An 18,128-nucleotide genomic window follows, 5' to 3' on the forward strand; every position below is an offset into this window, starting at 1 on the left:
ATTTACAGCATCATTTTACCTGATCTCAAACTTGGAATGAATGAATGGAGACTCATTATGGATTATAGCCACTTTTATAATGTGGTTTCCCCCATTAAGATACTCATGTCCAATATTATTGAATATACTGACTCCATCCAATCCGAAACTGGTGAACACTTTGCAGTTATGGATTTGGCTAATATTTTCTGTTCCCTGCCTATTTCAATAGTCTATTAGCTGCAGGTTGCCTTTAAGTTCAGAGAAACACAACGCACCCTTACCTGCTTACCCATGGAGTACCTCAATGCCCTGCCATCTCATACAATCTTTATAGGGAAGAACTGAACGCTATTCAGATTTCTCCAGGAGCACAGGTATGACATCACATCAGTGACATCATTCTCCATGGATTCATTTGGCAAATTCATTCAGGGCATACAAAAAATCACAAAGGAGTTTTACCAAAACACATACTGTTGACCCACCCATAGTACAAAGCCCGACCATCTTGTTTAAATTCCTAAAAATTATTGATCAGTCAAGTGTTGCTTCATCACTGACACTGTCAAGAAACAAAACAATATTTATCTACTCAGTATAGCAATGTTAACTCAAGCCAAACATCTTTCAGGCCTTCTTATTTTATAAGTTTTACGTAAATCCATTTAGGCTGTTACTTATAAATAGCCCATTTTGAATGAGGTATCTTACTATTAAAGGCTCTAGAATCCATCCAAATTGCCATACAATAGGCATTCCCCATAATGTCTGCCGGGCCCTCCTTCACTGTAGAAGCTTTAGCAATATCCTCTAATGCCTATTCTGGATTGACCCTGATGGCAACAAATGTCCTTAGGACTTCTGGAATATAAAGTTCCCATGGATGTCTGAAGTACATACCTTTAGAGCATCTGTTGTTGGCTGCATACTGAGCTTACCTAGGTTCTATGCTTATAGCTAGCTGCTCATTAGGCCTTAGGTCATGAAAGCAGCACCATGTATGCTTGGTTCAGCCACCAAAGTCTTCCTCATGAAATGAAAAATATACCTACAAGGAAGAACTAAATCTGGGTCTTCTGACATATTCTGGATGCAGAGGAATGACCTTCTTGTCTCTAGTCCATTGTCACATACATGATGCCATGGGAAGTCAGTCTTTCTCCCACCCCTTTACCTGGGCAGCCTGTTGAGATTAAACGGATGAAGAGTATAGCAAAGGCAATTTTATACTTTACGTATGGCAGCAACATTCTCATACATGATCGAGCTTGCTGGAGCTGCTAATTTTCATCCCTTAATAAGAATATCTCTAACCAGTGATGGAACCCAAAGGCTAGCACCATTGACTGATTTTCAGACAGTTATCTTAGCACTAGATTGGCCCCATCTGTATGTTTTTATAGATTCTTTGGCCATTGTCAATGGTCTGGCCATCTGGTCCAGTCAGTGGCAGCAATAACAATTCTTTATCCAATGTTGCTGTCTTTAGGAAATATAATTCTTGGAAACACTGTACTCACAGATATGCACAATAAAATTCAAAGTCACACGTGTCTTTACCCATACTGAAATCACGATGCAAGGCCTCATCAACACCTGAGTTTAGACATTATTGACGGTGAACAGGGCACTCCTTTTACTTCTTAAAATATGTGTTGTTAAGTTCTTAAACAATACGTATATTGGAACTTTTACCTCCCTGTCAGCACTAGGATACATATCTCATAGGACAATACCTGTGTTAAACAGGTTAAAATTCAATTAAATGAAACTTAGCACATGTTAGTCATCAAGCATTGAGGTGAATTATAATAAAGAATCCAGCTCCTTTTGTGATATTTTATGACTGACAGCTTTCAAGCCCTACCACTCCTGTTCACCTTCTCCACATCTGGTTAATTGTATGAGGTAGCCTGGATGATTTCTCCTTTGGCACCAATGGTGAATTGAAATCATGCAAGCCATGCAAGGTTTGTGAGAAACATCGAGCCAAGCCCACCCTAACCACCATAAAAGAGGACCCCATTTCCTTTCCCCATTCTCCAAAGTCATTTTGGGACCACCCTTGGATGCTACACTGCTTTTACCAGAAAGACTTATGTCATGAATACTATTTTTACCCTATTTCACCTTATTTGTGTGAATACATGGCATCTGGTGGCATGCTAACATTGAACTAAAGTTTGATTAGGGTGATCTATCCTGCTTTTATGGAGTGGCTACAATGGAAATACTGTGCATCAAATGTCATTCTTTATGCAGAGAAAAAATCAAATTTGCTTTCCTCAAAAATATCTAAGGCAGCAACCACAATGGTTATCTGATTATCCTAGTGACTCCTAACAGTCCACATCACTGAAAAACTGATTGCTGTTGTGCATAAATATTTTTGCCCAAAGAGATAAAATAAGTTAATAACAAAAACAATAACTACAACAACAAAAATGTTATTGTTTTTGTCTGAACCACAAAAAATATACTTAGAAGAAATGGTTTGTTGGTATCTTGTTCTACATTATGAAAATTGTTAACTTTTATTTTAATGCTTACTTTGGTTTTAAGTACATTATAAAAAATTTTGGAAGCATTCACTTTTTCCTCTCCAATTATAATGAGTACAAATAATGATATTTATATAACAGTTGCTTCTGTTAATGTGTTTCTGATCCTTAGAAGTAAGCATATTGTTTGCATGTCTATCTTTAGAAACATTTCCATTCCCCAGTTAGTCATTAATCAACTGGTACCCATGAGAGTATGACAGCAAAAAAGAAAAGAAAAAAGTGGGATGATTTTGTTATTAACAATAGTGAAAACACAATATAGCCTATAAGATTAAAACCATATTTTTTCTTTTATTTTTTATATTAAAAATAATTTATTGTCAAATTGGTTTCCATACAACACTCAGTGCTCATGCCAACAGGTGCCCTCCTCAATGCCCATGACCCACTTTCCCCTCTCCCCCACCTCCCATCAGCCCTCAGTTTGTTCTCAGTATTTAAAAAGTCTGTTATGGTTTGCCTCCTTCCCTCTCTGTAACTTCCCCCCCCACCCCCACCGCCATGTACTTCTGTTAAGTTTCTCAGGATCCACATATGAGTGAAAACCTGTGATATCTGTCTTTCTCTGCCTGATTTATTTCACTTAGCATAATACTCTCCGGTTCCATCCACATTGCTACAAATCGCCAGATTTCTTTCTTTCTCATTGCCAAGTAGTATTCCATTGTATGTATAAACCATATCTTCTTTATCCGTTTGTCAGTTGATGGACATTTAGGCTCTTTCCATATTTGGCTATTGTTGAAAGTGCTGCTATAAACATTGGGGTACAAGTGCCCCTATGCATCAGCACTCCTGTATCCCTTGGGTAAATTCCTAACAGTGCTATTGCTGGGTCATAGGGTAGATCTATTTTTAATTTTTTCAGGAGCCTCCACACTGTCTTCCAGAGCAGCTGCACCAGTTTGCATTCCCACCAACAGTGCAAGAAGGTTCTCCTTTCTCCAAATTCTCTCCAGCATCTATAGGCCCCTGATTTGTTCATTTTAGCCACTCTGACTGGCGTGAGGTAGTATCTCAGTGTGGTTTTGATTTGTATTTCCCTGATGAGGAGCGACGTTGAGCATCTTTTCATGTGCCTGTTGGCCATCCGGATGTCTTCTTTAGAGAAGTGTTTATTCATGTCTTCTGTCCATTTCTTCACTGGATTTCTGTTTTTTTGGTATGGAGTTTGATGAGTTCTTTATAGATTTGGGATACTAGCCCTTTGTGAAATATGTCATTTGCAAATATCTTTTCCCATTCCATTGGTTGCCTTTTAGTTTTGTTGATTGTTCCCTTTGCAGTGCAGAAGCTTTTATCTTGTTGAGGTCCCAATGGTTCATTTTTGCTTTTAATTCTTTTGCCTTTGGAGATGTGTCAAGTAAGAAATTGCTGCGGCTGAGGTCAGAGAGGTTTTTCCTGCTTTCTCCTCTAGGGTTTTTATGGTTTCCTGTCTCACATTCAGGTCCTTCATCCATTTTGAGTTTGTTTTTGTGAATGGTGTAAGAAAATGCTGTAGATTCATTCTTTTGCATGTTGCTGTCCAGTTCTCCCAGCACCATTTGTTTAAGAGACTTTTTTCATTGGATATTCTTTCCTGTTTTGTCAAAGATTAGTTGGCCATACTTTTGTGGGTCCAATTCTGGAGTCTCTATTCTATTCCATTGGTCTATGTGTCTGTTTATGTGCCAATACCATACTGTCTCGATGATTACAGCTTTGTAGTAGAAGCTAAAGTCTGGGATTGTGATGCCTCCTGCTTTGGTCTTCTTCTTCAATATTACTTTGGCTATTCGGGGCCTTTTGTGGTTCCATTCAAATTTTAGGATTGCTTGTTTTAGCTTCAAGAAGAATGCTGGTGCAATTTTGATTTGGATTGCATTGAATGTGTAGATAGCTTTGGGTAGTATTGACATTTTAACAATATTCTTCCAGTCCACGAGCATGGAATGTTTTTCCATTTCTTTGTATCTGCTTCTATTTCCTTCATAAGCTTTCTATAGTTTTCAGCATACAGATCTTTTACATCTTTGGTTAGGTTGATTCCTAGGTATTTTATGATTCTTGGTGCAATTGTGAATGGTATAAGTCCTTTATTTGTCTTTGGGTTGCTTCATTATTAGTGTATAAGAATGCAACTGATTTCTGTACATTGATTTTGTATCCTGCGACTTTGCTGAATTCATGTTTCAGTTGTAGCAGACTTTTGGTGGAGTCTGTTGGGTTTTCCATGTATAATATCATGTCATCTGCAAAAAGTGAAAGCTTGACTTCATCTCTGCCAATTTTGATGCCTTTGATTTCCCTTTGTTGTCTGATGGGTAATACCAGAACTTCCAACACTATATTAAACAACAGTGGTGAGAGTGGACATCCCTGTTGTGTTCCTGATCTCAGGGGGAAAGCTCTCAGTTTTTCCCCATTGAGGATGATATTGGCTGTGAGCTTTTCATAAATGACTTTTATGGTGTTTAAATATGTTCCTTCTATCCCAACTTTCTCAAGGGATTTTATTAAGAAAGGATGCGGTATTTTGTCAAATGCATTTTCTGCATTGATTGACAGGATCATATGGTTCTTATCTTTTATTTTATTAATGTGATGTATCACGTTGATTGATTTGCGAATGTTGAACCAGCCCTGCATCCCAGGAATGAATCCCACTTGATCATGGTGAATAATTCTTTTTATAAGCTGTTGAATTTGATTTGTTGTTGTTTGATTTGATTTGAATTTTTGCATCCATATTCATCGGGGATATTGGCCTGTAGTTCTCTTTTTTGCTGGGTCTCTGTCTGATTTAGGAATCAAAGTAATGCTGGCTTCATAGAATGAGTCTTGAAGTTTTCCTTCCCTATTTTTTGTAACAGCTTGAGAAGGATAGGTATTATCTCTGCTTTAAATGTCTGGTAGAATTCCCCAGGGAAGCCATCTGCTCCTGGACTCTTATTTGTTGGAAGATTTTGGTAACTGATTCAATTTCTTCGCTAGTTATGGGTGTGATCAAATTTTCTATTTTTTCCCATTTGAGTTTTGGAAGTGTGTGGGTATTTAGGAATTTGTCCATTTCTTCCAGGTTGTCCAGTGTGTTGCCATATAATTTTTTGTAGTGTTCCCTGATAATTGCTTGTATTTCTGAGGGATTGGTTGTAATAATTCCATTTTCATTCATGATTTTATCTATTTGGGTCATCTCCCTTTTCTTTTTGAGAAGCCTGGCTAGAGGTTTGTCAATTTTGTTTATTTTTTCAAAAAAACAACTCTTGGTTTCATTGATCTGCTCTACAGTTTGTTTTAGATTCTATATTGTTTATTTCTGCTCTGATCTTTATTATTTCTCTTCTTCTGCTGGGTTTGGGGTGTCTTTGCTGTTCTGCTTCTATTTCCTTTAAGTGTGCTGTTATATTTTGTATTTGGGATTTTTCTTGTTTCTTGAGATAGGCCTGGATTGCAATGTATTTTCCTCTCAGGACTGCCTTTGCTGCATCCCAAAGCATTTGGATTGTTGTATTTTCATTTTCATTTGTTTCCATGTATTTCTTAATTTCTTCTCTAATTGTCTGGTTGACCCATTCATTCTTTAGGAGGGTGTTCTTTAACCTCCATGCTTTTGGAGGTTTTCCAGACTTTTTCCTGTGGTTGATTTCAAGTTTCATAGCATTGTGGTCTGAAAGTATGCATGGTATGATCTCATTCTTGTATACTTATGAAGGGCTGTTTTGTGACTCAGTATGTGATCTATCTTGGAGAATGTTGCAGTGCACTCGAGAAGAAAGTATATTCTGTTGCTTTGGGATGCAGAGTTCTAAATATATCTGTCAAGTCCATCTGATCCAATGTATCTTTCAGGCGCCTTGTTTCTTTATTGATCCTGTGTCTAGATGATCTATCCATTGTTGTAAGTGGAGTATTAAAGTCCCCTGCAGTTACCACATTCTTATCAATAAGGTTGCTTATGTTTGTGATTAATTGTTTTATATATTTGGGTGCTACCGAATTCAGTGCATAGACATTTATAATTGTTAGCTCTTCCTGATGGATAGACCCTGTAATTACTATATAATACCCTTCTTCATCTCTTGTTACAGCATTTAATTTAAAGTCTAGTTTGTCTGATATAAGTATGGCTACTCCAGCTTTCTTTTGAGTTCCAGTAGCATAATAGATAGTTCTCCATCTCCTTACTTTCAATCTGAAGGTGTCCTCAGGTCTAAAATGAGTCTCTTGTAGACAGCATATAGAAGGGTCTTGTTTTTTTATCCATTCTGATACCCCATGTCTTTTGATTGGAGCATTTAGTTCATTTACATTCAGTGTTATTATTGAAAGGTCTGGGTTCAGAGTCATTATGTTATCTGTAGGTTTCATGCCTGTAGTGATGTCTCTGGTACTTGTGGTCCTTGCAACATTTCACTTACAGAGTCCCCCTTTGGATCTCTTGTAGGGCTGGTTTAGTGGTGATGAATTCCTTATGTTTCTGTTTGTTTGGGAAAACCTTTATTTTTCCTTCCATTCTGAATGATAGACTTGCTGTGTAAAGGATTCTTGGCTGCATATTTTTCCTGTTCATCATATTGAAGATTTCCTGCCATTCCTTTCTGGCCTGTCAAGTTTCAGTAGATAGGTGTACTACTACCCTTATGTGTCTCCCTTTGTATGTTAAGGCCCATTTATCCCTAGCTGCTTTCAGAATTCTCTCTTTATCCTTGTATTTTGCCAGTTTGACTATGATATATCGTGCAGAAGATTGATTCAGGTTACGTCTGTAGGGAGTTCTCTGTGCCTCTTGGATTTCAATGCCTGTTTCCTTCCCTAGATCAGGGAAGTTCTCAGCTATGATTTGTTCAAGTACACCTTCAGCCCCTTTCTCTCTCTTCTTCTTCTTCTGAAAATCCTATAATATGGATATTGTTCTGTGTGATTGCATCACTTAGTTCTCTAATTCTCCCCTCGTACTCCTGGATTTTTTTATCTCTCTTTTTCTCAGCTTCCTCTTTTTCTATAATTTTATCTTCTAATTCACCTATTCTTCCCTCTGCCTCTCAATCTGTGCTGTGGTCGCCTCCATTTTATTTTGCATCATTTATAGCATTTTTTAATCATCATGACTAATTTTTAGTCCCTTGTTCTCTGTAGCAATAGATTCTCTGCTGTCCTCTATGCTTTTTTTCAAGCCCAGCAATTAACTTTATGACTATTATTCTAATTTTTTGTTCAGTTATATTGCTTAAATCGGTTTTGATCAATTCGTTAGCTGTCGCTACTTCTTGGAATTTCTTTTTAGGAGAATTCTTCCGTTTCTTCATTTTGTCTAGTTTTATGTCCCTTATGCATTTTAAAAGCTCGCTGTGTGCTTGTACCTGTGAGCACTGCTATATTAAAGGAGGATCATACACTGTCCAGGGCCTGGCCCTTCAGGAGGTGTTTTTCTGGAGATTGTTACTTGCTCTCTGTTGTTGTGACTTTGGTTATTTTATTACCCTACTCATAGTGATATTTCTTGTGTGGCAGGAAAAATTTTCTTTACCAAATATTTCTTTGTCTCATCTTCCTGTGATCTGCCTTCTTAGCTTTTGTAGTGCCCAGACCCCCTCTCCCTTTCCTTAGCTCAGGATGGTATAGTATATAAGGCTCAATTGCTTGCTGTCTTTTTGGAGTCTCATATCTTTGTGGGGCTCCTGTACATAATTACAGTGGCTTTTCTACCATTAACTTGACTGACTATTGTGTTTCATCTGTGACTAGTTCTAACTCTAAAACCATATTTTAGTAGTTTAGAATGTTTTGGTTAACAAATTGGGGTAAGGAAAATGCCTCCACCCCCACCCAAGGAGTCTCAAAATGCAGTGATCAGTGCAATTTTCCTGTTTTTATCTCTTCTCCTAATAAGTCCAGAAATGTGTGGTGCTTCGTTGTGTCCCAAAAGATATCCCTGCTGTTTTTTATCTGACCATGATGAGAAAGGAACATCATAATTAACTATGTGAGTCTTAATTGTATGGGTCCCTTGAGAAAGGGACTCAGGATTCCTCAGTTTTTTCTAGAAGCTGCTTATTCTAGAATGAGCCTCTTTGTCAAAGAGTCATTGAACTTCTCACACTGTAGTAAAGTTCTAGAGCTGAATTCCATTAGCACTTAAGAAAAATGTTTGCTGCTACACTGTTGGTCAGGTCCTATACCTGCTGCAGCAGTTGGAACTTACAACCACAAATGCAAGATGAAGTCCTGGGGCAGGCTTCCCACTCAGAGCATTTCTTCCACCCCTAATGTGAAATGTTGCTCATACTACAGGAGTGTTTCAAGATGTGAAATAATATAGACCCCCCCCCCCCACTTTGGGATGATGTTGAGCCAAATGAAACCCCGTGCCCAACTGACTTAAATCCCAATATTAAAAACAAAAAGCAAAACCAAAAAGACCTGGCTTTGCTCACACTGTCACATTTTCAGAGTAAAGTCTATCCACTGAATGGATTAGGTGAGCTCTCTACCCCAAAATAACCGTCCTGTTCTCTACTCAATGCAGTAGCAGTCCTGCCTGTTCCACTTTTTTCTCCTCCCAGAGGATTTTTTTTTCTTAATTATGTGGGTCTATTATCCTCCCACCAGAGTGGGATTATAAATACCTAGGATCTCAAGGAGAAATGGTTGAGAACAGGTAGTCTTCAACTCCAAGGAGACCTCTTATCTCTTTAAAATTCTCCATGTTTACCCAAGACGTTTTGATCTCCTTTAACCAAAAATTTTAAAATATTACCAGTAGTTCTTTCAGTGACTAGGCATTTAAACACCATGAATTCAACTGGATTCCACTTTTAAACCATATTATAGAATGCCTCAAAAATAAGCAGTCAAGGATATTGTCTATACATTGAAATTATTAACATGGATTTTTGAGTTCTGAAAATATTTTGTTATTCAATCTTTATCATTTATTGAGTAAATAGAAAAAACCAAATTTTCTTCTTATTTTTTATGGCTATATTCTCTAGGAAACTTGGCAATTTGTATGCGAAATTTCTAGACATTCTTAATTAACTACAAATTGTGTGGATTCCAGGCTAAGGGGTAACATTAATTTTAATAAAACTAATAATATAGGCTGTATAATACTTGAGGAAAAAATAATTTGCCTTTTTTTGTGGAAAAAATATATTAAAAGTCTACATCACCTACACATGTGAGATAGTCAACAAAGTTGAATTCAATGAAAAATATCCAGTTAAACTATTTTTTCCTGTTTACATGATATCAGCTGGCTTTAACTGTTTAACTTACATGTATATTATGCAGTAGACTGCTTCATAACATGTTATGAGTGAAATGCTTTTAGTAATATTATTTTCCCATCATTGTTTGAGGTGACTGAAAAGAAAAATCTGAACTTTTAGTCAAACATAGTACTGTAAATTAGAATTAGGAGTATCATGTAGTCTGTAACACTATTGTTCTCCAACTATAATGATGGATATATTAGAAGCTAGTATATTTTTAATACCTTGGAAGTTTAAGGTTATAATTAAAATCACACCCACAAGAAACATTATTAGTCTTGCATACAAGGTGAATTAGTTGATCAGAAACAAATACTTGCAATATTTTCAAATATGGCCTGTGTTTCTTTATTAAGTTACTCAAATCTAATACCTACTCTGTATTTAACTTATTTCTGCATTCTTAGAAGATAATTTTTTTTGCTATTATGATAGTATGTAATTAAGTGCTACACATTTGGCATATCTGTTTGGTAACACTCTTATTATTGTAAACATTATTGTATATATATATATATATATATACACACACACACACACTTGTGTGTTTTGTGTATTTATACTTTTGTTTTACCTATAAAATTATAAATTTGTATCTAGTGAAAATGTATATTCTGAGTAAAATAAGATAGCACTGCTAAATTCTTTCTATTTATAGTTTTCTTTGGATAGAATTCTATTAGTAAGATTTTAGTGTTTCTTTTAAATTTTTTTAATGTTTATTTTGGGGGGGGAGGGGCACAGAGAGAGGGAGACAGAATCTGAAACAGGCTCCAGGTCCACACTGACAGCACAGAGCCCGATGCAGGGCTCGAACCCATGAATTGTGAGACCATGACCTGAGCCGAAGTAGGACACTTAATGACTGAGCCACCCAGGTGCCCCAAGATTTTAGTATTTCTGCCCTCGTTCTTGCTATGTGCATAGCCTATCTCCACTCATTCGGTTTCAATGTCTACTCTTCGGTGAAAATTTCTCCAGGATCCTCATTTGGAATAAACCATCCTCTATCTCTAAATATACCACAGGACATCTTTATCTTTATTGTAGAATGTTGTGTTCTTTCTAGTTATCTTGTTGTGGACATGCCTATAAATCATACTGTGAACCATGGACTGTGGTTGACTCAGCTTTGAATTCCTCACATTAATCAATACTGCCCATAGTAAATAATTCCTAATAGTTAAGTTGAAATCAGAGCCAGTGGTACAACTGTTTTTAAGATTGTCTTAAACTTGAATAAAGGTAACCAGCATTTCTGTAGAAAGGGTCATTGCAATTGCATTTCAGTTTCAAACAGGGACTTTCATAAACATAAGAGCATATTTTGCCTCATTGATTTACCTTCATTGGGTCAGGAAAAAATGGTAGAGGGTAGGAGGTGAGAGCAGTTACTAATATAATCTGCATATATTTTAGCTCCTTATTATAAGTCGAAGTAAAGTTTTTATAAGGCTCAATATAATTGTCATCTCATCTGAAAAGTACATCCTTGTTATACAGTGCAAATAAACATGAGTTGTTATCTAACCTAGGGAAGTTAATTGTAGCTGTTTATATCTATCCACATCTCACATTAATATTACTATTAAAGCCTTTATCATTACTTCCAGTTTATTTTTTCCGAGATCTTCAGGGATAAAGAGTGCCTTTATCTCTCAGCTTCCAGGACTTAACATAACACGTGGTCCATTCGGTATACTCAGTATATTTTTGTAGAATAAATATATAGTCTTATATGAATTGAAAGACTGCCACTTGCGATTGTAGGCCTCATGCTACTCCCTGATGAATGTTGCCATTGCATGTGGCTTTAAAAAGCTGTACATTTATTATAAATGGAAAAACAATATTGTCAATAAATTAATTTTCACTCTTGAGGATATTACTCAAAGTATACATGAAAGTTAGGTTATAAGTATTTATAAGGTTATTACAGTAATGATTTGGTTTGACAGATATTGAGTTAAAACTGTCATCTTTATTCTAATAAATGCTTCTCATATAAATTTAAAGAGGAATTAGCTGCTGTTGTTTTTTGAACCTTGAACAGTAAAATTAACATTAGTTATATAGACAAAAGTGAACAGAAAAAAATAAAACCTGTTATTTCACTAAACTTTCATCTCAAAACCAGAATATTGTTAACAATAATTCATGCCATTGTTAATCATAAAGTTGACAGTAATAACTAACAGTTTGCTCATGCTAATTCCTTAGTTCCCCAGCGAGTTAGTTGTAGTCTATTCCCTGTTTTTAGAAGAAAAAAGTAATGGTAGATTCTTTGTCCATGTTACATAGTAATTAGCTAAGCTGGGATTTGAACCCATCTTTATTTTTCTATAATGCCGTGGTATTAGATCTGCACTGAACATTGTTAATGCTGACTTACATTCACTACCTTACATCTGATTTCTCAATATGCTTTAATTTGGACATAGGACCTATTATTATTCAAAGATCTTACTATTCCTCATCTCCATAACCTTACTGAAATAATGCCTTGCATTTCATTTTCTAAAAGAACCCTACATACCAAATAATGCCCACCTTATTTTTAAAAGGTCATTCCTGATTTTCTCAACTGGATTTGAAATATCTCTTTGAGTACTCAGAATTAAATATTTTATTTTTATGGCACATATGAAATTCTGTTTTCTCTTTAGTTATTTGCATGTTCGTATTCTTCCTTTCCCCAGATCATAAGCTTCTAGACCCAGGAATTATCTCTTGTCAATCTTTGTAGCTACTGTGTTACCTGGCACAATAGAGTAATAATATCTTGTATTTGTAGAGTCCTTTGCAGTTTATTAAATATTTTCAAAGAAGTCTTGATAATGTAAAGAATAATTTTATCAAAAACAGAACTTTTCAAACTGATACGACCTGCATCTAAAATGGTGTGCATATAGAATCCAATCATCAGGTGGAGAATTGAATTGATTAACTTCTAAGGCATCTCCCCTAATATTCTACAGGTTGATCCTCATGACAACTTTGTGAAGCAAGCAGAAAAGCCATTTAAAAGACATATTTAAGAAAAATGACTTATTTTTCTACTGTATTATTAATACCCTAGACACCAAAATATGAGGGCCTCAGAGATGCTTAAGTCTCTGATCAGGATATTTATGTAGATTGTCTAGTGACTGCTTTTGCCAATCATCTAGAATAGTGATTTTCACATTATTACTATGGAGTCAAAGGACCTGGTGTGATGCACAAGGAACGGGAACATGCCGAAGGCTCCAGGACCCCACTAATTAATAGAAATGTAACTTTATTAAATACATTGGAGTTGTTGGCAAAATTTTTTACTTGAAAAAATTTTTTTTCCTCAAGGGAAATAAAAAAAAAAAGAAGGAAAGAAGAGGGAGAGAAGAGGAAGGAGAGGGGAAAAAAGGAGAAGGAGAAAGAGAAGGAAAAGAACAAAGAAGGGAGGAAGAAAAGGGGGAAGGGGGAGGTAGGGAGGTATATGCATTGATCTAAGGACTTACAGGCATAAGGGAGAAGAAAAACTCTCCTAAGTTTTCCTGAAAAATGATGACTGCAAAATTAAGACTATTCATACATATAGTTGGGGTATAGATGTAAAGAAGGAGACAAAAATAAATGTTTCACCTAGGAGATATGTATATACTTACACTTAACTTTTTGCTGGTATACGAAATGATAGCCGGGAACATATCTTTTATTGGACAATCATTTTTAAGCATAATGAGCTAAGGACAGGGATGGAGTGTGGGAGCTGAGTGCTAATTGCCTTTTCTGACTGCTTATTCATTGTCAGAAAAAAAAGGGATATGTACTACTCCCTTTCTATTACCTGTTAAAAATCTATGTTTTGAGGATGTACCAGAAATTCAACTCCCTGAATTAGAGCAAAGAAATAAAATACTCTGACCTTTAGAATGGTTTTTCATTTTTGAGTGACAAGACATTTCCTTTCATTACTTTATCATAGCTTTATATTCCTTAGGTTTATTATACAGGAGTTTAACTTTTTAATCATTTTTAGTGGGACTGTATTTCTCCTGGGAATAGTCAGAGAACAGGCACATTCAACCTGTCCTTGAGGTTAGAAGTTAGGAGGCTGACATAAAGGTGAGGCGTGAACTGTAATGCTAACCAGATACAGGGTAACCATGAGTGAAACAAACCTGGTTTGTATGACCTCCAAAGAGAAAGACATCTGGAACTTGAAAAGCCTGCCAAGAAACAACATAACATTGTGGTTAGGAGCTTGTTTTCTGGAGCAGGACTGTCTGTGTTCTTTAATTCTAATCCGCATCCTACTACTTAACCACTCAGTGCTTCAGCATCACCATTTGTAGAATGAGGATTATGAACTATTTCCCTTATAGATTTGTTGTTGATTTAATGAGAAAATCCCTGTAAGCAGCTTCAAATAATACCTGAGTACATACCAAATGCTCAGAAAATGTTAGTTGATATTATTATCATGGGCTGCCTTAATACAAAGAAATTAACACTTAAAATAATAGCACCCCTTGTTCTCCAGGTATATTCAGATGAGGAAGTGGAGGTGAAGATTTTATCATAGGACCTGAGAGATGTTAATTATGCATAAAAATTTACTGTTGTTGTTACTGTAATAGTCCGATTCCATGATTCCATTTTTGATGTTTGACTACTGGCAGCTTTTAAGTCCTACCCCTCCCTGTTCCCTTTCTGCCCCACATCTGAACAAGCTGATAAGAAAGCCCCCTTGCTGCCCTTCATTGATAGCAGGGCATGCCAAGTTCAAAACTTGTACAGGAATGCTCACCCTGGGTCTGCTCCCTACTCACTGTAAAAGCAGAAAACCAATATTCTTCCTCTATTTTCTTAAATAATTTTAAGAACAACTTGTTAAGTCTGCCTTTCTCTTCCCAGAAAGATTTTTCATGTGAGAAAAAACAACAACAATAGCAACAACAACAACGAAAAACTTTCATAGTCTATTGGTACAAATGGGGCATCAATGGTCTGGGCATCCTAACCACATTTTAGGTGGACGTTCATCCTGCTTCTATAGAGAAGCAGCCTCATGAGTCACGTGACCACTTAGCTCATGTGAAGTAAGAATATTTTTGTGAAGTAAGAATATTTTTGTGAACTATGGGATTAAGATAAACTGTATCTGAAATATCCAAGGCATATTGAAGGAGAGAAAAATAAGTGTAATACCACAGATTACTTTTTTAGCTGTTTTAGTTAGGAAATTTGATAAAGTATCATCAGAAGTTCTTTGTAAATTGTAAGGAGGAAACTATTTCAGTGATTCTTCTTTATTTACCCTTTCTGGTTTAAATTTTTTTGTGTGTGATTATAATGCACGTACTCAAGGTTTCTTCTTATATGTTATTTTTCTTTTTTCTTTTTATTATTATGTATGTGTGCTCCTTATTCTCTTCATGTCCATTATAGTTCATTAATATGGACTATGTTACTTCAAATTTAATTTTTGTAAAGTTGTTCTCACCAATTTATCTTTATAGTTTCCCTGTACCAATGTTTTTTTAATGGTTTTATTTTAGGTATTTTGAGAGAAAGTAAGCATGGGGAAGTGCAGAGAGAGAGGGGGAGGGAGAGTCCCAAGCAGGCTCTGCACTGTCAGTGCTGAGCCTGACGTGGGGCTCGATCCCACGACCGTGAGATCATGACCTGATCTGAAATCAAGGGTTGGTCGCTCAAACTACTGAGCCACCCAGCTGCCCCTAGTTTTTTGTTTGTTTTTGTTTTTTAAGTAGGCTTCAAGCTCAGCATGGAGCCAAACATGGGGCTTGAACTCACAACCCTGAGATCAAGACCTGAGCTGAGATCAAGAATAAGTTGCTTAACTGACTGAGCACCGAGGTGCCCCTATTTTGTTTTGTTTTGTTTTGTTTTAAATAGAGTTACATTTTGGTTTATTAATGCCCCTTTTCATTCATCTTTTGATGTGTTTCTCTTCTGTAATAGGTATCATATTTGCTTGTCATTCAAAACGTGTTATTACAATAGCTTTATAGAAGTTATTTATATAACTTTATATAAGCATGTTGAGACTTTGTTTTTATATTTTCAGTCTTTGTCTTGGCATCTGATAATCAACATATAAGTTATGTCATCCATAAGCAAACCTCAGAAATCCTGTTATGGTATGCTTATTCATTTATATATCCAGATGCCAGACATACTCCTTTCTTCAGAGACTTAAGTTATTTTTCATCAAAATGGATTTTTATTCTTCAAGAATAAATAAAAGATTAATAAATCATTGTAGCTTTAATTTCAAAGGATGTAACTATTGATTGCCATTATTTGGAGCCACTGGACTTAGGTAGTCACTACTGATTATGAGGAAGTAAAACCTGAACAAAATTAATGGACTTGAGTATGTTTTTGTGTGTGTTGTTACCTGCCCCATTTTGTTTAGTTGGGACGTTTAAAAATGAACATACTGTTTTTCTTCCAATACTAATTAAAAAAAAAGGATTTTAAACTGAATTATTTGAGTTTCTTACAGTTTTTATTAATTCTATAACTTTATAGTTTTTAGGTTTTTTACATTATCTTGCACTTTATGTGACTTTTAAATAAATAATACATACTCTGTTCCTATTTTACACTTAATAAATGGAAAAGTGAAAATTTCTAAAAGTCAAGGATTAGAATGAAAAGTTGATCTCTCAATAGTTAATTGGATATAGTTTGATCATCATTTGTGTTTTTCTTTATACTGAGTATGTGTTCCATCAGTGACTCAGTTTGTGCTTTATAGTGCCTTGTTGGTCCTCAGACTGAATTCTATAACAAAGGTGACTTGAAGTTTTTCTGGGGGAAAGTGAATTTATATGCACATTATTTATTCTCTACCTCAAAAACAGCAGAAATGGTCAAAAATTCCATTTTTGTCACTGTGAACTATATTCACTCACAGTGGCACTGTTCATTCTTGGCCTAGCCCCTTTGCTGCTGAACTGTCATTGTATCTTTTTCCACTTCTCACAGACTTGTTAAATATAAGCTCAGTGAAAGAATGCATGAAAATTTGTTTCAACCTCTCAACATTTTAATGCTGTTTTGTTAGTTGCTCTCAGTCAAAACATGTAAGTTGAAATGATGTGTTGTTGTAACATGGACAAGTTTGTGTAGAGTGGATAAAGGCAGAGTGTTTCTAGAACTGCTATGTACCCAAGGACCTCTTCACAGGAAGCTTATAGGAAAAGAAAATGCCAGGACAACTGACTGAAGTTGAGAGGTATTGTAAGGATGGGGCATGAAATAGGGCATTATGTCACAGATACTTATATTGCTATTGATTGATTTATTTCATTAAGGTATAACTTAGATATAGTGAAGCATATAGATCCTGAGTATAAGTTCGATGAGTTCAAATGTGTATAATGGTATAACTAAAACAGTTCTCAAGATTCACATTTCATCACCTGTAAAAGTTTGCTTATACCATGTCTTTATCATTCCCAACCCACACCCACCCCATGTCAGGAAACCAGTCTTCTAATTTTGTTCAGCACTTAGATGAATTTTTCTGTCTTAGGAAAAGTTCAGTAAGTTCAATACTTCTAATAGAAATATCTTGTAATTGGTGAGGTTACCAGTTAATGAAATTTGTTTATCATCTTGATTTTCTTGCATGATATTTGCTAAGATTATAGTTACATTGTTTCAGTTTGATGTGCTTGATTTTTTGAAGATCTATAAACTGTTATCTTCTGTATACGCCAATCCTTGAAAGGCTGGATGTAGGAATTTGGTAGTGAGAAATCAGACTCTATATACTCTGTGACCTTTCGCAGGGGATCAGATCATTGGTATGTGTGTGAAATAAGAAGTGTTACACAGTAGGTGTTTATCCAACTATGGTCCATGGACAGTCTGTCAGGATTATGGACCATGCTTATTAAAATTCAAATTCCTGGGTCTCTTACTGAATGAGAAACTCTAAGAACTAGGAACACACTGCTATTTTTTTAAAAGTGGTCATCACAACTAAGTTGCACATACAAATATTGACTCAAACAAAATTTCTTAGTCTCTTAGAGTTTTGATGAACTAATCTGAGTTTATCAGTGCTTCCTCAATGAGATAGGAAACCCTTGAGACAATCCCTGGCATACAGTAAAGCACAGCATATATTATCCAATTTTGCTATTGTTTTGTTTTTTGTTACAAACACCCCTGCTTAAAATCCTTGAACGTTCTTTTGTTGTTTTGGTGAAAAGAAATAAAGTTTGTAACATGATCTCAACCCTACGTCTGTCTTTACCCACATCTCTAGATCAAGCACTCTTACTTTCTAAGCTTGTTTTCTAAGCTC

The sequence above is a fragment of the Panthera onca genome, chromosome B4 (assembly GCF_046562875.1).
Source record: "Panthera onca isolate mPanOnc1 chromosome B4, mPanOnc1 haplotype 2, whole genome shotgun sequence".
Classification (NCBI taxonomy): domain Eukaryota; kingdom Metazoa; phylum Chordata; class Mammalia; order Carnivora; family Felidae; genus Panthera; species Panthera onca.